The sequence below is a fragment of the Aplidium turbinatum genome, chromosome 11, assembly GCF_918807975.1.
Source record: "Aplidium turbinatum chromosome 11, kaAplTurb1.1, whole genome shotgun sequence".
NCBI classification, from domain to species: Eukaryota; Metazoa; Chordata; class Ascidiacea; order Aplousobranchia; family Polyclinidae; genus Aplidium; species Aplidium turbinatum.
Genome location: NC_137482.1, coordinates 25521110 through 25546818, shown reverse-complemented (window position 1 = coordinate 25546818; position 25709 = coordinate 25521110). Strand labels below are relative to the sequence as shown.

Genomic DNA, 25709 nt, shown 5'->3' with positions numbered 1-25709 from the left:
ATCATCACTATTCAAAAATAAATAAAAGTTCTCTCTCTCTTTCATAATGTGCGTTCAGTTGGCCATTGAAATCATGTGTAACAGCCTTCTGGATCTGGAAAATTGTTTCGGATTCGCCAAACAATGCATGACGGCATCACAATCCGATTGTTGCTTCCGAGAGCATCACCTTGCAGTACACACTCCAACACATGCCTGTAGGCATTTTTACTTGAGTGGTATTAACAAAATCATCTTCAGTGAAGTGAACATATACGACTAGTTTTGTATGGCCCATCCCACTTTCGAACACTTGAAGAAAACTTTGACCATTTTCTTCTCAGTACCTTGTTTTGTGGGAAAGTGGGAAAAGAAAGCACACGGTCTTTGTCACTGACAATGTCACATAAACAGCAATTTGTAGGCATTGCCTCAACCATAAATTAAAGGTACTGTTTGTGAGATACTGTTGTTACACTGCAAATGGCTATAGCCAGATTAGGACAAATAAAAAAGTATGAAAATTGTAGCCCTATGAAACCGCAATTTCAATTGAATTGAGATGCTGTTTGATAAAAGTAAACTCAACCTATTTGATCGAAACCTGATAGTAATAATAAGTTCACTTTTTCATTTCGGTAATTCTTAATTTGCACATGCTTTAGACCAACAGAACCCCACACATTCACATTTTGCAGTAGCCAAACCATACTTTACCAAGTCATCACAGAGAAAGAATGTATCCTTCCCGCTCACTGTGACGTCACAGCGGTGTTGCCGTTTTTATTTTCGCAATTGAATGAGTGCCAGATTCGCCGATGTCAACGAAAGTTTGCAAGCGTGTAACTTAGTAGCCTGTTAATATTTTTTACGATTTGCTGGTCAGGGAAGTTTGTTAGTGTCATCTTTTTGGTATCTTAGGTAAATTTAGCGAATTTATTTACCTGTCAGAGGCACTTTAAATCGTAGCTTATGATTGTTTGGCGGTTTCATTCTAGTCATTTTCAGTGGCATAATTTCGACTTGTTAAAGTGGTTACCCTCACAGAACATAGGTCACGCTTCCTGTTAACAAACGCCACTCACACAGAATCTAGCTCAACACATCTGTATTTCTAATGCGACATAACTATGTAACCGGTATCGCTTTTTCCTTGATTTTTACGATAGCTATTATTGACGAAAAGGCTCTACCGGTATATTATGAAGTAAGCGGGGAATTGAAAAAAGGCACACACTCAGAAATAGACTGGCAAAGCGAACGGACTAAACTTTAGAACAAGAAGGTTAAATTTACGACTGGAGAATGTCGCTCGTCTGACACCGGTTAATAAAACGAAATTGGCTAGACATATTTTTCAATTCCCGAAATTGTCATTTTGTTTATAACAAAATATAAATTATTTCATATTGTAATTTTATTTATAACAAATATATCTAATATTCTATTTGGCTTGTTTAATTTTTGTAGGCAGTCATACCCCTAGACAGACAGAAGCCTAAATTATCTTTTTCTTTTTCTTTTTATAAACAAAATACGACAATTAGACAGGCAAAACCCTACACTACCACTTCTGGAGACTTCCAATCTAGGCTATTGAAAGTTCCATAAAACTTGCTTGGATTTGTCCACTTGAATCTTCAAGCACAGATCGATTGTTTTTAATTTTTTTTCTTGCCAATGAATGTCAATGTTGGTTTTTCTTCAGAATCAACAAAGAAACGTCTTTAATTTTTAGCTTGAAGTTCTTCAGTAGCCTACCAACTGAGAAGAAACGTCCTTAATTTTCTTTTGTGCTTCCGGAACTGACAACTAACAAGAACGTCTTTATTATTTCTTGTGCTTCTGTAGCCTACCAACCAACAACAAATCGTCTTTATTATTTCTTGTGCTTCTGTAGCCTACCAACCAACAACAAATCGTCTTTATTATTTATGGTCACAGCGGTAAATCATTATCACTTCGTGGGAAAATTGTAACATAAATTTCCCGGATCCGTTCGTCTGTATGCAATGACCGAAAGAAACACTCTTTTGAAAACGTTTATTCGAGAATTGCATTTCTGTAAAAAAAGCCTCAAGGCTGTCGAAAAAATGAGGGCAACACCGTACCCACTAAAACTTGTCACTACAATACAAATTACTGAGATAAAAACGGAAATTTTGTCCAGTTGGTAAGCACAAGCAAAACCGTTTTAATATGCGACCAACTTTTCAAGCAACAATTTTACAAATGACGAGAATAGATTGCAATATTCCAAACGCACGTAACCATCTTCTGTCACTTAATAATGAAGCTATTCAAGTATCTGGCAATTTGGCTTACACCATATCTCGTAATTCAAGATTTAACAAAGATGTAATGTTTCAACAGGTGTGACAAAGGTGATGCAATCACTGCTTATTTCTAGCAATAGTCCACATGACGTAAGACGTCAGGTTCAGTAGACAACGGTCTTATGTGACGTTCGATTTGAAAATTGTCCGTAACAAGTGCTACATTCAGTTAAATGAAACATATTCACGTCATGAAAATGACGAAAACCACTTAAATCCTGCTTATGCGGTAAAGTTTTAACATCGTCAGCCTAAGCTGGGTTAACCACCGAGGCTATATCACAAAACAGTTCATCCGTCTCTAACGACTTGATGTTGAGTTTAACAAGGTCAGCATAAGTAGCTCTCTGACCAGCCAGAGTATCCATTTTAAACGACGCTTTATCATACGGTTTAAGGCCAAGTTCGCACACCAAATCACTCAAAACAAACGTCAACTGCGAACCAGGATCATGCTGACAATACACTAACTTCGATTTACCCCTTATTGGATTCAAAACACGAGCAGCAGTAATGCGGTTAAAGGCTGCTTTAACATGTTCAATTTTGACATTACGCACAGGAACTCTGGCACAAGCATCATCTTTGCCAACGCAGAAGAAAAAAGTGTTTCCTATCGTTGTTAGGCCCACACTTATGACAGTTGTTTGCATGAACACAGTCCCTAACCATATGCTGGCGCAAACAATTCAAACATTTGCCAGCTTTCACGATAACATCTCTCCAATCTTTAGGTGTCAAGCGCAAAAAATCTTTACAATTAGACAAAAAATAATATTGTACTTGACCACGTGACGAACAATAAATACATGCCGGTAGGTCTCTACGTCTGGCCTCACCACCGCGCGGTGCGCCAACAGCAGTCGAGTACTGTGAACTCCCTGACATCACATTATCATGGGGTTTTACCGACGTCAGCCTAACCGGACATGAAAGCAATTTTCCTTTACCAAATTTTTTAAAACGCTGCAACTCACCAGAAACGCCCATTAGCATAATGCTAAAATGAGTCGACTTACGCATTTCCTCCCGTACTACAAAATCGAACAAACTCTGAAAAGTAGGCTCATTAGTGCTACCATACTGATCACCTAAAAAGTCAAGACAACGCTGCTTAGCGTCAAACGGGAGTCGCTTAGCCGTATCCAAAACAAAACGTCCTTCCAATTTATCACGCTGACGATAAGCTTGCGCGTAAAGCAGACACTGCGACAATTCATCTTTAAACTCTTTCAAATCACTAGAAGAGATCGAAGTCAATTTGCTACCATAGCGGTACTTTCTAATTTCCGGTTCAGCAAAAAGACCTCCACGAACTCCAAAACGTTGGGACAAGCGAACTAACGACATTTCTATCCTGTCTTCCTCTGACAAGCCAGGAGTGTCAGAATCCAAATTAGCAATCGTTTGAGCAGCTGTTCTAACACAAGCTGCTTGTAACAAAGTCAAACAAGTCCCTTTAAAAGGCGAAGCTGCCATCAAGGCCGTGACACGATTTTTAAAGAAGATAAATGGCATATTGTTACCATCGTAATCAATCAAGGCCGCCTTATCAAAAAACGTCCTACTATTTTGGTATTCAAAAAAGCAATCATGTTGATGATCTCGATTTAGCGGAAGAAGACAAGCTATATCCCTTAAGGGGCTGATGGGGCTCAGTCACATGCACAGCCCGATTACGATCCTCACACACGTTAAAATCAGTAGACGCGACACGCCTCTCACAACCACTCAAATTACGTGTAGCTGGGCGACCAAAACTAGCGGCGCGGAAAACTGTGAAGGGGGCAAAACATTACTTCTGATAGCTGCCCCGTGACCTGTACGCTCTGGGGGAGGAGTTCGACTATAATTCGCAGGCCTTGGCTCTAAATCTTTCGGAAGACCCTTAGCCGCGGCCCCGAGACCTCCTGAAACAGTTGGAAAACCTGTGGATTGTAGCCTACTGGTCCACCTACGGATTAAACAGGCGTCTGGAAAAGGTTATATAAATTTAACCGCGATTGATGTTTACTTCTGGAATGCCTAGAAGAGCCCTTCTTAGCAGCGGTGTATTCCTAGCATTTTATTTTGAGGGGGGCTCTATTAACACCTAGCTGTGTTGTTGTAGACAAACTTTACGTAGCCTAACCGGTGTAGGTGAGCCAACAATCTTTACCGTTTTTAAAAAGAAACACTGTTCAGTTTGTTTTTATTTCTGAACATCATATCGGAAAACAACTCACGCTAAAACATAGCTTGAAGTACAGAAAAAGGTAGAAGTAGCAAAACGTGAAAAAGTGTTCGAATCCGAAATAAAATTATAAGTTTGAAGTTTGGCTTGGTTGCTACACTGCAATCTCCTTCGCTTTTTCTTTAGTCTACTGCCTAGGCTTACACTTAAAAGTCGCTTTCCATGAGCTAATTCCAATCTCTTAACTCAATCGTAGGCTACTTATTTGAATGGGCCAATTCTAAGCAAACTTGCAAAAAAAATTGGCTGTAGGAAAGTGAGGAAATGCATCTCCTGAAATGAACGCTTGTGTTTGCAGCTTTGCGAGTAAGAACCAATAAGCTGCCAATGTGACAGTTACTAAAATCTCATTTAGCTATTAACGAACAGTACAACTCCAAGTACAGCAAAAGCATATTCCAAGTTGGTGCAAACGAGATTATAGACTACAAAACAAATAGCCTGTCTGCCAGGTCTTTGATTTTATGGGCTAAGTTATAAGCACCACGACAGTCTTTGATTTTAGCCAGCAAACAGTTTTTCCTCACATCTGAGTTCATTCAATGCGGGCAGCTTAGAATGCTTAATCTGAGTATCCACAGCCGATCGATGAGTCCGCAACCGCTTCTGAGTTGCCGCAGTGCCATTCCATATGAGGAGGTGGTCCATTGGTGCTGATGAACAACATTACTGAAACAAGTGATTTGGTCAGCGGTGATCGTAGCGATGTGATGACCAAGTTCATTTGCGAAAATCCACGTTTGGCTTCAGCAGAACTTATAGCAATCATGTTTAGTAGCCTACACTTGAGCTACATTCTTGAGCAACTTTATCATATCTGGTAAATGGCAAGGATTGTCAACGTACAATAAGAGTCGTGACATGAAATATCTCCTCTATTTTCCGTAATATCTGCTCTCCGTTTTGCCATGGAACTTCGATTACAGCGGGCTATAACTCTGGTACAATAATTTCCAAGCTCTTCACAGAATTTTCATTGTTGGTGTCCACCATCCTGCTTTCAATGTTGTCAACTGAAGCTTGAATAAACCGATAACGACCAAAAGAAGGATAGTCTCTACGTCGAGCTTTGAACTGATCCAACGTTATGCTTAGGAGTGCTTTTTTTCTTCCAGGACTCAAGTTAACAACTTCATCAAACGAATACTTTCCTTCTTGAACAGTTTTTTTTATTTGAAATAGAGAATAAACAGTCCATTTGACGTGACAATTAGCTACTACGAAATTGATATTCTCAGTCTGGAGAGTTTCTGACAAAAGTGATAATTGCCGAAGACAATCTCTTAAAAGCGCCAGATTTTCTACGAATTCCTTGATGGTCATTTTGATGTAGAGATCTCTGAGGCTCTGAACATGACCCGATCTGTTTCTCTAATATTCTTCCTTTCTACGAGGACTGTGAAGTGTTTATACAATGCTGGGAAAATATTCCACAGAGCATTGATACCACGACGTGAGGACGCAACACAACGCACACTGAAAATTTTAATCACTTTCCTAAAGTTTAAGGCACATGGGTGGGCAAAGCTTTGCAAAAAGTTTGATTTACTATGTAGATTGCAAGATAGAATTAAGCTAACTATACGGAACCTAATCACTGAAAACGGCGATTCGTGTAGCCTATTTTTTCAGTTCTGTTGTGAGAAAGCTGTTAAAGTGTTATAGTCCGGCAGCCCGTGACGTATTTGTAACATCATAAGGTACAAAAGGTTTGAGTGTTTTATCAACCTTGCCCCACTGTGGGATGTTCAGAAACCCACATCCGAGGTGTCACTGCTGGGGCGTTTGGGGGCTACGGCCGGTGAAAAACCCATTTTGGAGGTCAAAAAAACATCATAAGGTACAAGAACAAAACCTATGCCAGATTTTATGCCTTCACTTGTAGACTTTGGAACAAGTCGATCTGGGTGCCCCAGGTGGGGCATTTCAGAATAAGGGGCCCCCAAAGTTGGGGCAAAATACGTAAAAATAACATCATAAGGTACAAAGATGGAACTTGTATCATCAGTTAGGGCATGTTCCACTGAGTAGGAAACAACTTTTCTTATGGCCCCAAGGTGGGGCTTAACCTCATTTTGGGGGTACAACCCCTAAAATAAACAAAATTAACATCATAAGGTACATGGATGAAACCAAGTGTAGGTGATAGTACCTCACTTACGGATTTCAGAACATTAAAATTTGGTCGCCCCAGGTGGGGCATTCCTGAATAAGGAGCCCCCAAAGTTAGGGCAAAATACGTAAAAATAACATCATAAGGTACAAAGATGGAACTTGTATCATCAGTTGGGACACGTTCCAACAAGTTCGAAAAAACTTTTCTTATGGCTCCAAGGTGGGGCTTATAACCTCATTTTGGGGGTATAACCTCTAAAATTCACAAAATTAACATCATAAGGTATAAAACCAATAGTGTCTCTCGTATATATTTCAAAACGTCTGCAAATATTTTGGAAAATCAACGAAGTATGTAAGATATAATATCTACACAGCATAACATTTGCTTATTAGGTTAAAATTTATCACAATGAAAATAGATATTGTACGCAGGGGTGGATTGGCGGCTAATCATTAGCCTACTGGGAATTCGAGAACGTTCCCGGTTGGCCGGCCAGAGGGTCACTGTCCTCAGGCCCGGATTTAGGGGGGCAGTTGCCTCGGGCCCTCCGACTTTTGAAGGGCTCCCTTATGTGGAAAAAAATGTGATTTTGTTATATATTTTTTTCCTTTTGGCCTTTAAAGTCTGCAAAATGCTGTGCAGTACTGGACTGATGCTACTGTAGACGTAGAGATGGTTTTTCGCATGGGGGCCCCCCGATCTAAAAGTGCCCCGGGCCCCCCATCAGCTAAATCCGGCCCTGACTGTCCTGTTTAATGTACAAAAGAAAATTTTATTTGAAATATAATAGTCGTAGCGCTATATCCTTATTGTTTGTTTGAATAACACTGACAATGATTCAAGTTACAAATCGAAGCTTGCTGTACAAATACGTACAATGTCTAATTTTATAGTCTATTACCGATCATATTACCGATTACATAATCATATTACCGATGAAAGACTTTTTCTGAAATGAAATAAATTGTTTGTGAAACGAGCATTTTTATGCTAAATCTATTTTGATAGAAGTGGACCGTTATTATTTTTAAATTCCCGGGCTAATTTAGTTTGAAAATCCGCCCCTGATTGTACGTAGGCCTACCTACATTTAAGTTTCTTTCAGGCTAAACACTGAACAGAAACAAATCACACTATGTGGTCCGTCTCATTTAAACAACTGAGAGGACTTCTCGAATAACATGTGATTTGTGCTGAAAGGAATGGAAAAATTGCTCGCTACAAAATAACAAAACCTGGAAGGCGTGCGAAAGAAACGTTAAACTATAGGCTACACTAGAACGAAAAGATGCACATTGAACTATTTGAAAACGTATGCCCTGTTCATCAAGCCAAAAGGCTTCTTGAAAAAGCATGCCTCCAGCATAATCTCTCTTGAGTAGGCTATGTACCATTGGCCCCGGTTTGCAGCCATGTGAAAAGATTAATCCTAACAGTTTGTTCCATGTGGTTTCGTGAGTTCTGGTGGAAACCGTAAAATTAATACCAGTTAAAATCATACTCTATTCCCATGTTTACAAGAATAAAGGTAAAAAGTTGCTAATGTAGGCTATAGCCGACAGTTTATTTATGCTTGAGGTGGAGAAAGGCAAAAACATCTATTCATTAAAGGTCTGCAGGTTCGTCGTCAGAAAAGTCACATTCATCCGTTTCTGTTGTTTCATCATCTGATTCTGTTCCGTCTTGGTCCAAACCCTTCTCACTTTGCAGAACGTTATCCAGCGTGGACGGAACTGGATCTCCATGAAACCAAGCTGGAGTGAATTTACCATCTTCCAAACGCCAGCCGCTTTCAACTGGTGTCTGGAAAAAGCTTACGTTTTTCGCCAACATGATTCTAAATGCCACAAATGTAATTCGCTCTGAGTATTTTCTGATGGAGCACAGTTTTGCACGGGGGAAAGTTGCTTCCATCTGAACCTTTCAGTCGTCGCAATGGATTGGAACCTTTCGGTTTGTATGTCTCAATGATTTTTTTAAATCGTAATTCATTAAGGCAATGACCACTTTTACATCCATACATCTGGCACACAAACTTTTCAATGCCCTTTTCAATGGTTTCATCAAGATTTTTCGAATATCCCAAAGCAGCAAAGACATGTTGAGCATGCACATTTTTCTCCAACATATTAAGGGGTCGAGCCTTCCCTTTACCCAAAAAAAGCAGCTGTATAATCACAGTTTGTAAAGCAATGAAAACCGGAAAGCGACCAAAGCATGTCTGGAGATGAAGTACTGCCAAGCTTTGATACATCAATATATCTCAGAGTATTGTTTGCCTGTACACCAACTTCCATCCATATGTTTACGTCTTTTTGTACGAACGACAAATTTCCCAACAGTATAATCAGAACATCCGTGTCATTAGAGCGGACTACCACATTTTTCACATCTTGGCATGCGGTGACGATGTGGTACATTAGGCGCGTATCTGCTTCTTCGTGGTAGCATAACAAGGACTCCTCTTCACCAGACAACATTTTTTCGCCATCTTTTCGATAAACATAACATTTTTCATCAAGTGTAGCATAAAGAACCTTTAAGTCGAGCAAGCTGGAACACTCATCTGATTTCCAAGAATTAACAAGAAAATACACCAATGCTTGCTTGAAGTTGTCATTCCTCATTGCGGCTGCAAAATTAACAGGTCGTTTCATGGCCTCTCCTTCGATGACGTATTGCTGATCGCGGAAGTCATGAATTGCTCGGCGATCTCGCTGGGCATCTTTAATGGACGGCGATACAGTTCTATAGAAAACAACGTGTATTGTTTTCCCACTGTGTCTGCACAATTTCTTCAAAGTCGTCTTTGCAACACCTCCGAACGTCATCGGCAAATATCCAAGAGTGTGAAGAAGAAACATACCATCGATCAACGTGCAGTCAACAAAGGCGGATCTGTACTTTCAATTTTCTTTTAAAGAGCCTTCAAAAGCATTGACTTTTGGGTTGATTTCATCGTTGTATCCATATGGCACAAAGACAGTGGTACTGGTGTGAAGGGGTAAGACAGCATCAATTCCATGTCTACCTTGTGATCTACTGCTAAACATAGAAGCCTTCCAATCAATTTGCGTTCCATTCTCAAGTGAGAAAATTTGCCTTCGCGGGTTATGCTTTTGACAACGGCAGCTTCAGAAGCAAAGTTGCAGATTTTGTTTTTACGTATTGGCTTGTTGAAGGTGCTAGCGTCCTGGTGGCATTGACTAATAAATTTGTTTCTATCCTCAGCTCCTTTTTGAAAAACATTCAAAAGAAAATTTGAAGTGGCAGGAGCCACTGCTTTTCCTGTGCTAATATTGAATAGAAAGGATACATCGAAGCCTGCACTAAATGGACTGTATTGCTTACTTTTTGCATTAGTTTATCCAAATGTCTGCGATCTCTATCGATGCTTGAAGGATGAAGGTCGAATGATGCTTTCTCTGCTGATGTCATCCCCAGATCTTCATAGAAGTGGAGAAGGATCGTTTGGCGCATAAAGTGGGTAAGTGCCCATCTCTGTCTGGCACCAATTGAATTGGTGAAAGACGTAATTCCAGTGAGTCAATTGGCGGATTCTGCATTGATTGTTTGCTTCAAAGTTTGATCAACAGCACATCCATAGAAGTTTTTTTCAGTTCTTTTTACGGACAAGATGCCTTATTCCAGAGTGAAAACAGATCACTTATTCCAGGGTGAGTTTCTTTCATTTTTAGCATGTTATCCTGCAGTCGCAAAATCCATCTTGCATAATTTGGTTGGTTGAAAATGAATAACACGCTTGACATCTCTTCTACGCAGTGCACAAACAACTGATGATTTGCAGAATGAATACTCCGAGCAAAGAGGAGGTACGTCTTGACAAGTTTTAAGTATCCATACCAGTACTGGGCAGTTTTGCCATTTTCTCCTGTTTCGGTTTTCCTTGAAAATTCTTGGTAGGAACTCAAAACGTAGACTACGCTACCGGTATTCTAAACAATTGAAGACTAAAACTTTATTATTTGATAGCCCTTGTAGCCTAAACTGGTTACTACCGGTAGGTGTCGTGGTCGAATTCTACTTTTTGCATCAGCCAGAATGATGCTTCTGTGCTACTAATGCTGTCTGCTAACCTGAGATGTAGCTTAGCTTTTAGTTTGTTGTAAATATCTTCATCAAATTAACCTTTTCTATTGAGTAGAACTAAAATGGTAGGCTACTGGAACCGGCACTACACACTGGCAAGATTCAAAATCTTTAATCTATAATACTAAATCTTACATTTCTAATGGCGCAGGTTAACTGGCAGTCAGTATGAGAATTTCAGAAACAGCACGTGGAGTTCTCCATGCGCTATTATTGTCTTCGACTCTTGTCTTGTACGAAATATAACCACAAGAGTAGCATAATATCATTATGTTGTCATACAGAGTAACACTTAATAGTCTATGACGAAGCATGCCTGTTGCGCCAAATCATTATCACATTGTATGCTACTGTACACTACAGTCTTCAACCAGTGAAATATTAAATTATAGCGCAGTTGCTTATTATGGAATTATGACTTTCGCATCCGGTATCAGTCTTTGTGCTAGGAAAAATCCTCAGCTGAAGCAAAAAATTTTTGACGTTTTACAAACACTTGGTTTCATCCAAATAGGCTACAACCTTGAATTTGGGGGTTGTATATCCTAAGATGAGGTAAAGTCCCACCTTGGAGCCATAAGAAAAGTTTTTTCGAACTCGGTGGAACGCGTCCCAACTGATGATACAAGTTCCATCTTTGTATCTTATGATGTTATTTTTACGTATTTTGCCCTAACTTTGGGGGCTCCTTATTCGGGAATGCCCCACCTGAGGCGACCAAATTTTAATGTTCTGAAATCCGTAAGTGAGGTACTATCACCTACACTTGGTTTCATCCATGTACCTTATGATGTTAATTTTGTGAATTTTAAGGGTTGTACCCCTAAAATGAGGTTAAGCCCCACCTTGGGGCCATAAGAAAAGTTGTTTCCTACTCAGTGGAACATGCCCTAACTGATGATACAAGTTCCATCTTTGTACCTTATGATGTTATTTTTACGTATTTTGCCCCAACTTTGGGGGCCCCTTATTCGGGAATGCTCCACCTGGGGCACCCAGATCGACTTGTTCCAAAGTCTACAAGTGAAGGCATAAAATCTGGCGTAGGTTTTTTTCTTGTACCTTATGATGTTTTTTTGACCTCCAAAATGGGTTTTTCACCGGCCGTAGCCCCCAAACGCCCCAGCAGTGACACCTCGGATGTGGGTTTCTGAACATCCCACAGTGGGGCAAGGTTGATAAAACACTCAAACCTTTTGTACCTTATGATGTTACAAATACGTCACGGGCTGCCGGACTATTACTTGTTCAGTCGATAAGTTGTTGTTCAGCCAGAAGAGCTGAAAAGTCGAAGTTTGAACGAGCCCCCCCGGAGCCTCCCCCTACATCAAGCTTTTTCATATTTCGGGGGTCTGAGCTCTTCCGAGCCCCCCCCCCCCCCAGGAATACAACCTTGTATTTTAGAGCTACGCCGGGAGTCCACCTCTGATCGATATTCAGCTAATTCTACCTCCTTACGTTGTTCAGCCCTCAACTGGGCGTCTTTGAGTGCAAACTCAGCGGCTCTCGCTTCGGCTCTCGAGGCAGCCTCAGCAGCTTTCGCTTCGGTCTCAGCTCTCGTGGCAGCCTCAGCTCGTATGGCCTCAGCTCTCGTGGTGGCCTCAGCAGCTCTCGCTTCGGCCTCAGCTCTTGCGGCAGCCTCAACTCGTATGGCCTCAGCTCGTATGGCCTCAGCTCTCGCGGTGGCCTCAGCAGCTCTCGCTGCGGCCTCGGCTTGTATCTGGAGCTCCTCTCGTCTTAGCTGCAGGTTAATTTGTGCAACTATCCGTGACGAGCTCTTAGACACTCTAATGCAGTGTTTCTCAAACTTTTTTAGTCCATCGCCCCCTTTTAGTTATTGAAATAAAATTTCGCCCCCCTAATTCTGTCAAGTAAACTAAACATTGATAATTAATAATAGAGTGATAGCCAAATTTACTTTTAGGAATTTAATCAACGAAATTGACAGTAACATGATAATGTTCAATAGGATGGATGCGCTTGGCGACTTTTACAAAGTCTTGAAATGTTTGGCGACATCTTTGTAAGATAGAGTCGACGATCATCCCGTTTATGAACTAGCAAACGATTTCTTTGCTTTGAAAGCATCAATGTCACAGCCGAAAACCCCTTTCCAACCATATATAAAGTAGGAAACGACAAAATCCACATTCTAGTTTCTTTCCAGAGAAGCTCATATTTTCCAGCAACCTGGCACCAAAACAAATCGTATCGATCATTTCTGAATTTCACTCTTGAGTCTTGACTCATCATCTGTTTGCATATCAATGAACTGCTCTTGAAGTTCTACTTCTACAGCAGCCTATGTCTGTAGGTTCGGTAGAAAATGGTTGTACCACCCAGTTTGGAACATGGAGGTCCACGAGATCTGCAAAGCGAAGTTCCATGTCTTTATAAAGCATGTCTAAATGTGAGCAGTATTTTTTCCGTTGCTCTTCTGTAATAACATTCTCGCTCAAATTGGGAAACTGAGTTAAGACATTTTGACCTGCGCTTTTAAGCTTATCTTGTTGACGCATTTTATCACAATATTCAGTGATTCATGCAGTTCAGGACTGAGATTATGGGCAACCAAATGCTGACGGTGAATTACACAATGTATTGCAATAAGTCCAGGAATTGTTCTTTTCATCAGTGCAATGAACCCTCGATGATTTTCAACCATTGCCGGAGCACCGTCAGTTGCGCATTGTAGAATATTGTCCAGTGGAATCCCCTTCTTTTCGTAGAAGTGTTTCAGTGCATTAAAGATGCTTGATGCCCGAATATCTGTAGGAAGACTGAGCGCAAAAAAATTTCTTCTTGTTCTCGTATTATGAACAAAACGCACATATCCATTATCCAAGCAGCAGCAGTGATACATAGTCGGTCAAGCTGGATTCATCTATTCGCAGTAAATGGTTTGCGCGTTGGACTGTTATTAGCCGGTGTGACTGTTATTGGTGGTATGATAAATTCGCCCCCTTCGAGTGTTTTCGCCCCTTGATCACCTCTTTTGATTTTTTCGCTTCCCTGTAGCTCTAAATCGCCCCCAGGGGGCGATTTCGCCCACTTTGAGAAACGCTGCTCTAGTGCTTACATTTGAGCTGCTATCCTCGTCCGGTCGGGTGTAATATATGATAAGATATACGTATGGTAAGATATACATTAACCTATCTTACCATACGTATATCTTATCATATATTACACCCGACCGGATAAGGATGATGATTACTATCTTTGCTCTTCCATGAATAAGCTACTATACCATTTTGCATAATTTAATATTTGCCAGATAAGAATATATCACTAAGTTACTACCAGCTTGCATCTAACTACTCCCTGATTATTATAAGCTATTATGTTCGTTCAGAGGATCGTTTGACTTTTCGTAAGATTATTATTTAGGTTGGTTTGGAAAAGATGCTTGAAACAACTCAGACACTACATCCTTCATCGGCACTACCAAAGAATCTCCACCTCTCATTAGCGATACCAAAAACACTCCATCCCTCATTGACGCTATAAAAGATGATTCAACTCTTATTAGAAACACCAAAAACACGCTGCTATATCATTATGCTTCTTATGCTCTTACCAGGGATCTCTGAAGTATTCTGAGGTCCCTGGCTCTTACATGCGCAGAAAATTAATTTAAAAAAACAAAGCTTTTTTAACTATTTTATCTTGATAATGAGCTGCCATATTATGTATTTGTTCTGCAATCTATAGGCTACTTAATATCGTTGCTGCGAACACTTTATTTCTGTATGAAATCTGTAAATAGTCCTTGTTTTGATAGTCCGTTACGTAATTTCAATATGTGCGTGTAACTGTGTATATTAGTTTGTTTTTGTGATGTTGGGTTCAGTCGTGTTCTCATTGCTTTAAGAATTGGCGCTCCAGTTGTTCCAGGAACGAGGAGGCGACTGATTCTTAACTAATTCATCAACTTATTTTGAAGTATCAGGTTTGGTGGCCGTGCTTAACTATATTTATTGATGCATACCGCAATATTAGATCCATTCATGCACGTCTTAAAACCATTAAGGTTTTGCCACCTTTTCCTTTTGTTACTGTATTTCTTTTTCACAATATCATTTCTTCTGCATTCTGACAAAGAAAAGTAAATTGAATCCTCAGGATGTATGTCAGCTCCAACATATCGGAGTACTCACTTTCTTTTTGTTCTAAGTTATTTTTTAACAAGTTAAATTCGGGATCTACCCTATCATGAAGTTCTACAAAAATTTTTAGAGTTAAAAATTTCACTCAAAAGTGCATGGAAATGCCGTAAATCCTCTTCCAAAGTAGAGAACTTAGATCTAAAAATTAACAATTTCTGCTTATCACCCAAAGAACCTAGGGCTACAGAAAGTTCTCCAATTCGAGTCAAAATATCCCTTTTAAGATACCGGGCCTCCCTAACTAACTTAGCCTCATCATTACTGGTTCCCTCCCCAAAATGGCCTGCCCGACCGCAAAGAACATCATCGGGTTTAAACCCAATCGAGTCGACGGCGGTCGAGTCCTTGTCGACACCGAGTGTAGACATATTAAATACTGGACTTAACAATTAAAATTAAATTACACACACACAAACAATTACAGTAGTTATAAAAACCTAACTGCAATGACCGTAAAAAATAGAAAAAAAAAATTAAATGCACAGTAGGCTACCGTAGTTGTATAGGGGTATATGAAGTCTAACCCCTTCTGGAGTCTTCTAATCTAGGCCATTAAAAGTTCCACACAACTTGCTTGGATTCGTCCAGTTGAATCTTCAAGCACAAATCGATAGTCTTTAAGTTTCTTTCTTGCCAAGAACCCACAAAGAGACGTCTTTAATTTTTAGCTTGAAGTTCTTCGGTCCCAACTGACAACAAAACGTCTCTTATTTTTTATGGTCACAGCCAGTGGCGGCTCGTGACCTTTGGTGATGGGGGTGCTGCAAATTTAGATGGCAAGTATGACATTATAATGTAACAGGAACAGACGAGCGCCGAAGGCGCGAGCTTCCTAGGGGGGCCTGCTCCCCCAGAAAATTTTGCACTTTTATATGCTCTAAAATGCCATTCCTGGTGTTTTCAGGACAAAAAATAAAAATTTTGAGCAGTTGAAAATGTGGACTTTTAGAACTTTGAAATAAAAAAATTGCTTTTTCTTAAAGGTTGGTGCAAAATAGGAAATTTGAAGTAATAGATGAGAACATTTTGCTCATAATATGAATATCAGTAAATCATTTTATTTTTTGTCATTATAACGCATCCGAGACCAAAAAGATACTACTAACTACTGTACAACTACAATAGTCGATATAGGCCTAACAGCACGTTAATGAACGGGAAAAGGTGGCAAAACCTTGAAAAGTTTAAAACGTGCCTGAATAGAAAATCATGTAGTATAGGCTATGTCTAGTTAGCACGGCCACAAAACCCAAAAAACAAACAGTAAAAAATAAAACATAAACAAGCACAAATGTAGTAATGAATGACATCCTAATGAAAAGTGTTGTGGATTGAATTTGTCAGTTCCAATATTGATGTGGATAAGCACTCAGCAGTAATCATAATAATAATAAGATGGAGAAAGAAAACCGAACATAAAAGAAACCCATCCTCAGGCAAAAGCTCGTTTCAATGTGGCCCAGGAGAGCAGGTGTTGGGCTCTTTTAATGGTTAGACTGCACGTCACACAGTAGCCTACGACGAGTCGACGATTGAGGTTTGAGATCCAGTTTAAGTTATTGTTTCTTGTCCTGGTGGGTGATGGAATGGATGAGCTGGTAGATGATGATGTCCTGATGGTGTTGATGAAGCTCTCACCTCCTTTGGTGTCGTGTTAGTTATGGAGTGTTGCGTTTGCTGTTAATATCTACAAACATAAAAGTACAGCACAAGCAGTCAACATTATTGTTAGGTAGGCCTAATCTTTTGTAAAGTAATTCGGATTTCAACTGGAATCTTTATAAGAATGCAAAAACAGCCTTTCTACGTTGTCTTTCTATTGCGTATCCGTTTTGTTTGCTTAAATGAACATTGCTTTAGTTTGTGGACAAAAAGTGACTTTGTATCACTCTTTCTAATTGAAGAAGGAAATTCGTTCCATGTTTTTGCACCTGTGAATTCTATTGAATGCTGAGTTACAAGCGTTTTTGAGAAGTATGGAATGTTTAGAGAATCATTATCATGCTTTCTTGTACACAGGCTGTGAACCTCTTTGACATATTTAAAACAGTTGGAGAAGCAATCTGGTAGTAAATTGTTGTGAAATTTAAACATGAAAACACCAATTTCCAGTTTGAACACAATTGCTCAATTGATATCGGGATATTGCTACAACTATGATTGTTGGGACAAAAAATACGATGAATTCAAAGCAGACTTTTTCTCCTAATTTACAAGTAACAAGGAAGTGTCCAACATGAGAGTGACAATCTAGCCTATACAATATACATTGGTTAAAATTATTTGCCGTATCATATATATAATATACATATAAGCACTGTTTTGTAAATAGTTACTAGTTTTAACAAATTCGATAGGCTATTAATAGGTCTAACCCGAAACATTAAAAGATTAATTAATCAGTACATACTTAACTTTAGGATGTCTTCTGAAGATTTGATTATGTGTGTCTGTGAATATATAAATACAAAACTGTTGCCATTGGTTGTCCAGACATTTCTTTTCCCAAATTGGTGTTTTGCATCATTGACGAGTTGAACTCTCCGCTAACTAGTGAGTTACTCAGTCAAGGCCATGGATGATCCAGCAAAGTTTTTCTTTTGCTGAAATACAAGATTTCTTATGGATTGTCTGACAAATTTTATTATAATGGGTTATTTCATTACTATGAATAACAAATAAACAAAAGACACAAAGTTCCTACAGTGGATGCTGCACATGCAGTATAACTAGGGTGGATACAACTTGTTTTGTTTTGTAGTTTTGTAGTTTATCCCACTGTTTACCTAAGTTACTTACAAATAAACTGCTCCATATCAACTGGAACCAAGCTTATTTATAGACAAAATACATTCTTTTTGTTTTCTTTTGAGCAAAAAGGTAAATGACTTTGTCGTTAATGTCTGGGAGATGAAAAATTTTTTCTCCGTTGAAATGACGGCAAGAACATTTAGTGATTAGAGCCTTTCTTGATTGATGGTACTCCTCAGAAATGTTTTGATTCTTTTTAATGTTGAAAAGCAGCGTTCAGGCTCTGCTGTGGTCATAGGAATGGTCAGGGGGAATTTTACCAGTTTGGAAATTTCACTGAGAGCATCATTTAATTACTTTTCTGAATAAATGTCAACAATTCAAATAACGTGGAATATTCATGCATGTCTGACCTGCTGCAGAATACTGCAAGTTCAGTTTCAAACTTTTCTTTTTCTATGATGATGGGATATGCTTCAACAGTTACTGCCACCTCATGTATGGGCAGTTTATTCTTAAAGCTATTGAAGCTTCTCTTGTTGAACAATTTTGCAGCTACTAATTGTTTGGGGAAGGAATATCTAGCCATTATGTCAACGCATATGCAGTCACACACCTCCTTCGCTTCAGCCATAAGTGTTTTTGAAGAATTCTCACAGTACTTTTGAGTTTCTTATCACAGAAATTGCACTTTTGAAATTGCTTATATATATATTCATGTACTTTCAACACATCAATATCTCAAGATTGCATTTGGTTGAAAATCACTTCAACATGAGGCATTCTTTGATGAAACAGCTGCAACCAACACAGCAATTTTTGTAGGTAAGGTAATGCAAAATACCTGTTGCTTCTGAAATGGTATGATCAATAGTTGATGTTGAGTGTTGACTGTATTTCATCAAGGCAGAATTTTAAAGGTTCCAAATGTTCATGAACTTTATTAACTGTGGGTGGCGACGATGTCGTCCCCTGCCGATGTCGTACCCCCGATGTCGTACCCTCATACATCGGGACGTGCAATAATATACGCCGCCAAAAAATGCTTCATATGCGGCGCGCTGTTGGGTTTCAGCTCAAGCGTCAATGCCCATGTCGTCCCCGGTGAGTGATCATGAATCACGCTGCCGAACAGACTTCATAATGCGGCGGGCTGTTGCATTTCAGCTCGAGCGTCAATGCTCATGTCGTTCTCAGTGAGTGATTGTTATGAATAACGTTGCCGAAAAGTCTTCATATTCGCTGAGGCGTAGGCCACAAAAGTAGAATTGCAAAAGTAGGCTATTACATTTTGAATATTTATCGTGGTGTTTGTTGCGTTATTCTTTCAGTTTGGTACAACTTGTGGAATTAGTTGTTGAACAAACAAATTATTTTAATTTTAAAAATAAAAATTAATTTCCAGGCTAATTGTTTTTTTTTCAAATGTCCGCTAGCCAGGGATAATTATTTTGTTACTGACGAGTGCACAGTTCTGCACAACCGAGTGAACAGTTTGTTTATTTATTATTATTTCTTTAAAATAACATAACCTGGGACACGGTAGGCTACTGCTACGAGTGGCGTACCTATGCAAAATGGCGCCCATGGCAAAATTTAAATGTGCGCCCTTTTAACAATTTAAGTTAAATATTGCATACAAGTCCTTTATGAACAAATCATGAAGAAAATAAATGTATTATTGCCGTTTTATAATGTTCAAAGGCAGTCACGTGAGATTGTTTCGTCGTGCAAATTTTGTTCTCACTGCGGAGCTAATCAATTTGATAGAATGCTGCGCTATTGCGCCTTTCCAAGTTATTTCCCACATAAAAACTAGTCAACACGGCTTATTACTTTTTCATGTGACGCTATGTGTATAGCCTACTGTAGCCTACTACCAAGTAAATTATTGGACATAATAATCGGACATAAGTTTGTCTGCTTGACTTTTCAGCTTCTGCTGCTTGCAGCTTTCGTCTCTTTCGCCCTTCAGCCCCACTTTCTTTTTTCTTTATATTGGTTTGTTGCATGGTCTGCTTTTGTAATTATTTGTAATTATAAAGGGCAAGTAAAAGTTAAATTACAAAAAAGCCTTGGTCTATAATTATAATAGGCCTATATAGCCTAGGCCTACGCAAAATGTTTTCGTAGTCTTTTACGTACGCCTATAGGCCTAGCTAACTTAATTACAATTCATCTCAATAGAGCGCTGTGTTGATGCAACCGTCGGTGACCGATAGAGACCCGTAGATATGCTACGGGTATTTTCGTGGGATATCTGTGGATAAAAATAAAACAACCCAAGCCCGGCATTTTTTCAAAAACTATATTAATTAATTTAAATTGTCGCCGACATTTGTTGGCATGTCGGCGGGTTTTGTGACCGTTGGGTTGTATGCTGACTAGAGATTGAAGAAACTGATAGCGAATCAATCCCAACATTGGTGTGTTCTACCACGAATTGCGTTCATTTTATCCGTTTGACAACTTGAGGAAGTTAGGTAAAAGTACGGACGCGTTAATGACGAAAAATAAATGATTGATTGATCTTAAATATGCTTTTTTGATGCGTATAGGCTATGTTGAAGCGCGGGAACGTTTTATTTATTTTTCTCTTGTATTTTTTGTCATTTCGGTAGGATGGCAATTGACTAGTAGACCGTATGGTCGTCTCGTTGTCGGCACTAACGTACGCAGGGGGGGCATTTGAGCCATGGCCCCTCCCTTAAAATGTTTTAGTAGTTCACGACGTAGATTAAGGCATTTAATATGTTTTGGATTGCACTGTCAAAGCAATTAACAGTGTTGTTTTTATTTTTTTCCGATCTGAGGAACTATACGGTGAAGCCATTAGCCTACTATACCGAGATTAGCTCGCTTTCAAAAACAGAGAAGTAATGTACTAGCTGACACTCCTTCTGAATACTACCGTAGAAGCGTATTTTATCCTTTCTTAGACGCTTGTCTTCTGCAATTGCGAGAACGATTCAGCTTCCAAACAACTATTGCATTTTCACTTCAATCTCTGCTACCGAAATATTGTTCAAGTCGACCATTTGAAGCCATTGAAAAAAACGTTAGCACGTACAGCTCTTTTCTTTTATGTGGAAAAGATTCGGTCAAAATAGAATAATTGAGATGGCAAATCCATTGGCGAAACAGTTCATGTATACCTGATAACGTTATTGATGCTTTCAAGGCCGCAGTGGACCTAAAAACGTTCCCCAACATCGCAACGTTGATACAAATATTTGCAACTATACCAGTGACAACAGGAAAACAGCTACGAATGAGAGATCTTTCAGTATACTTTAAAGTATAGGCTACATAAAGAATTATTTGAAATCTACAATGGGAGAAGAACGTCTCAACGAACTGGCATTATTGTACATTCATCGGGAGTTAGAGCTAAACTATGATGACGTAATAACAGAGTTTAGCAAGAACAATCGACGATTGGACTTTGTCTAAAATTACTTATTTGATTGTGTACGTTGCGTTTATCACCTTGGTGCAAACGCAATAGCCTAGATTCGGGGTTTTCGTTTCTAATCAGGTGAATTTAGTCCCAGCACTCCGGCTTATCATTATTTTGCTCTCACCATTATTGCTGGACGATAATTAAAAACACTATTGTCTTTTTCGTAATTTTATCGCCCTACGTAAGATCTCATGCATTATGGTTTTTACTTCTCCGTTTAGGCCTACTATCATGCTTTTCATATTCAGAATCGGTAGCCTATGTGTTGTGTACAGTGACATAGCCTACGGTAGGCAAAGACCGTGAGAGTCTATATTTCACTAACAAATAAGCTACGGTACCTTAAACCTTGGTCAGACTATAGAGTAGCATAAGTCAACTCTTGATAAAATAAGTCAAATTATATCGAATGCCCCCTTTCCCATGGAACAAAATCCTGCGTACGCCACTGAACGTAGCCTACCCTCAATACGCGTAGTTCATTGGGTTTATTAAGCCAACTACGTCGTCTACGTAAGGCAGGGGTCACCAACCTTTTTTGCATGCGGGCCACTTTGGCACTAAGGAGAGCTGTGGCGGGCCGCACTAATAAAATGTTAGGTAGGTTGACTCTTATGCTAGAAAAGAACGCATTTCGTACCCAGTATCCAGCGTTACATGTTGTTCATATTTATGTTAGAATACCGTAGCAACAAAATTAATCGAACAACGCTACTGCCAGGCCAAGCTCCTTTTACAACACTTTTGACTTTTTTAACAATGCCTAATAAATAGAGGCCACTTGTTTTGTGCACTTATAGCGAGGCGAGCGGTTTCATCAGAATATTCATCGCCAAGCAAGAGTGGTGTTGTTACTTCGCTTCGCAAAAGATATCTTGCAATTAACAGTTTCAGTAAACAAGGAAATGTTTGACACATCGCAATACAGGCAACAATAGTGACCTGCAAACATATCAGCGAAAAATAGGCTCCAATAACAGGGAAAAAGAAACCAGGTACCATCTTCTCTTCTCTCGTGTTGTCGCTATATGTCAGGGCATCCGTTGGTTAACCACTGCCTGGTGTCGTCATCGATGGAAACTAGGCCTTCCATACCATGAAGAGGTCTGTATAGCCGGCAATCCTTGATAATGTGTGCTGCCGTCTGCATTTCACCACACTCACAAGCAGCACTCTCTGCCGAAGAAAGCAAGTACCTCCACGTGGCCGCCCCCGCAAGCACCGACTTTGGGAAACTAAACTTGCTACAACTGTCGCTATAAAGTTATGCGGAAGAACAATCATCAGAATGGCACCCCCAGACCAAGCACAGCGCCCTTGTCAGGGCGAACAGCACCAGCTGTTGTAGGTCAAGGTGTGACCATTCTGCAACTAAATGTTGAAGGCACCACCAACGCTAAACTAGACATCATCACACCAGGTACCATGAAACAAACGCTTGTGGAAATTACCGAAAAATCGTAATTTATGAACAGTCTTCCCTCAAAAAAGCAATGAGTTGGTTTTTCATCCTTTTTGTGAGAATCTATAAAACCGTTTTTCTTTTATTATAGACAACTGTCACTTGCGGTGCTCATCAGCGTGGCAAGAATTTGTTGATTATCAACATTTTGCAGTACTTGCTTCGGCAGTACATATACTATAATTGGAACGATACTGATTAGCATGGCTCCTGCGCAAGGATGACACGCAAAATCGTGAAACGTTCCATATTTCTTAAAAAAAAAAAACTTTTGTAGTAGGCCTACTAAGCTAAATATTTTCATAATACAATCAGAAAAAGTCTCTAAATTTATATGTAATATATTGCCAAGTTATTATAAATTAAGTTGGCACACCGACCCATTTTGTCAACAAAAACTTGCATAAAGAGAACACTGCTCGTGAAACACAATAACGGTGAAACTCGCACTAGTGTTTACATGACATTTGCAAACTTAAAATAAGCAACCCTATGCTCACAGACAATTTCAAAATTCGAAAACAGACGTTTTTATCAACCACTGGGACAGTGTGGCTGGACATCGCATTGGAATAACTTTAAGCAACCCCCACCTAGAACTATAATCTGATTGGTCGGTCGGTGGAATCGTATGCAATGCGAAAATATGCTTTCCAGGAAAGTATTTTTTGCCTTCGTGCTCTTTAACACCCTCAAGAAAAGTATTTTTGGTTATACTTGTACGTTGATACCTTCCGCGGGCCGCAGCGATACAGCATGGCGGGCCGCATGCGGCCCGCGGGCCGCCATTTGGTGACCCCTGACGTAAGGCATTAAATGCGACGTTAAGAATGTTATATCGTATCGTTTGTTTTCAATACAACATCTATCCAAATGAGTAAACTTGCCGTTGCAAATTAAAACATTATCGTCAATGCAAGCTGAGTAGGCTACCTATGCCAGCAACCTATCGGCTATTATTAGCAAATGGACGTTTTTTAATTTTTTTTCGTTTTGATTCAAAAGCATTTTCAATGCCTTTGAATCAAAACGAATTGTTTTTTTTTTAGTCACACGTTATCTGAGGTTTACTGTAGCCTAGCCTTTTGCTGCTTTCATGGTTTTGTTCTTTAACTGTTATAAAGTAGGCTAACAGTTAAAAGTAGCAGTTCAGATTTTCAAAGTAGCCTAACACTTATTTAACAGTAACAGTTAAGCACATCTCTAATCTACATAACCTGATAACGTACAACCAGTGCCGGTCTTAGAGTTTTTCGGGCCCTGTGCGGAATATGCTTTTGCGGGCCCCAATGACAATAATCCAATTCAGTGGCGTAGCTAGGTACTTTGAAAGGGGAGGGGCGGCGTGATCGGCAAAGACGACAACCAGCGGCGGGGGGTCTGGGGGGCCTCCCCCAGAAAATTTTGAAAAATTACTTTGAATTTGGGACATTCTGAGAGCATGTTCAACAAAAATTTAGGTATGAATATTACTGTGAAAATGGTGCTGTCCGGTGGCATAGCAAAAGGATAAGATCATGCTTTCTTTGGCATTTTTCGGAAATAAAGCTATGTCTCTACACTCTACAGTATGTTGAGTCTGGATGCAACCTATTTCGTCCCCTGAAATCGTGTAACAAAATTAAATTTCGACTTATTTCGTCCCCTGAAAAGATCGAGAAATTTTGAAATGTTTGCGGCAACTCCGATCAGCGATTTCGGCTATGTCGTTTTTTTTTCTCGATCTTTTCAGGGTACGAAATATTCAGGCGACGAAATAGGTTGAATTCGTTGAGTCTCTATGTTTTCTTACAGTTGCGAATTCCTTTGCTGAATTCACTTGTTGAATTTTTCCTTTGAAAATGACAAAATTACTGCATTTTCTGAGTAAATTGCGGGCCCCCTAATTTGCGGGCCCTGTGCGATCGCACGGTTTGCACATCCCAAAGACCGGCACTGCGTACAACCACACTTGTTTTTGTTCTTTAACTGTTATAAAGTAGGCTAACAGTTAAAAGTAGCAGTTCAGATTTTCAAAGTAGCCTAACACTTATTTAACAGTAACAGTTAAGCACATCTCTAATCTAGGCTACATAACCTGATAACGTACGACCACACTTGTTGCAAGTCATAGTTAATGTTTTTTAGCTGTTTTTTTGTCGTAGGTTAGATATCTTTATTTTCGCCCTTTATTGCGTTTATTTATTGCCCGCCCCGTTAGCTGAGTGGTTAAGCTATGCGCCCGGCTCAAGATCACGCGGCGCAAGCTCGACGCTCTGGATGTGCGCTTGAGCAACGCACTTTCAGGACTGCTCTCCATTCAGCGGCACCTAGCGAATGGAATAATTTTTCGGCAACAACACTTCAACAATCGGAAAACTTCACTCTGCCAATCTCGGTGACCGGCCCTGCGTTAAGAGCCACTGCAAGTATGCGTAACTACCAGAAATAACCAATCAAGGCTTTGTCAGTCCGAGGATAAAGATTCAAAACCAACCAATTTGCAGTGGGCTACGTTACAGCGATGTCAAAATAAATGTTCATGAAAAAAAATTGAGTGTTCATTGCAGGAACATGAAATCCATGTTCTTCGGACGAAAAAGCAATGCGAAATTTATGAGGAATCAGAACAGAGCAAGAAAGCTTTTTTTGTTTTCAATTCAATTTCATTTTTCTTTGTAGAAGTCAAGTTGAGTTGAACAATATTGTAACAAGTAAAGCAGTAATGATAAATTTAACAATAGAGTACAGGAACAAAACCAACAAAAGAAAAAGGTAGCAAAAATTTCGTCTTGATTTGAGAAAGTACGTTTCAAACAACCATAATTTTTACCTACATTTAAATGGACAAAAAAAGTTGAACATCTGGCAACAGGAACGACATCGACGTGGGACGACATCGGCAGGGGACGACATCGGAGGGACGACGTGTCCAGGGGACGACATCGGTGGCATTCATTAACTGTTCGTATATGAAAGTTCACATTGACAGCACCACGTTGCAGCCTCCCATGTCATGACCTATCCTTCTACCAGTCTACAACTTGCTGCACAAGTAGACTAGCACTTATAAACAATCAACACAGAGCCTGAAAATAACAATGCGATGTG

The 25709-nt window shown here is 39.6% G+C and overlaps 1 non-coding gene across 1 annotated transcript; it reads left to right on the top strand.

Annotated features, from left to right (window-relative positions):
• Window positions 1–22772: 22772 nt before the first annotated feature.
• Window positions 22773–22874, top strand: LOC145780425 (U6 spliceosomal RNA). Its single transcript, XR_014290653.1, has one exon. It is a non-coding gene; the product is annotated as a U6 spliceosomal RNA (small nuclear RNA).
• Window positions 22875–25709: the final 2835 nt, after the last annotated feature.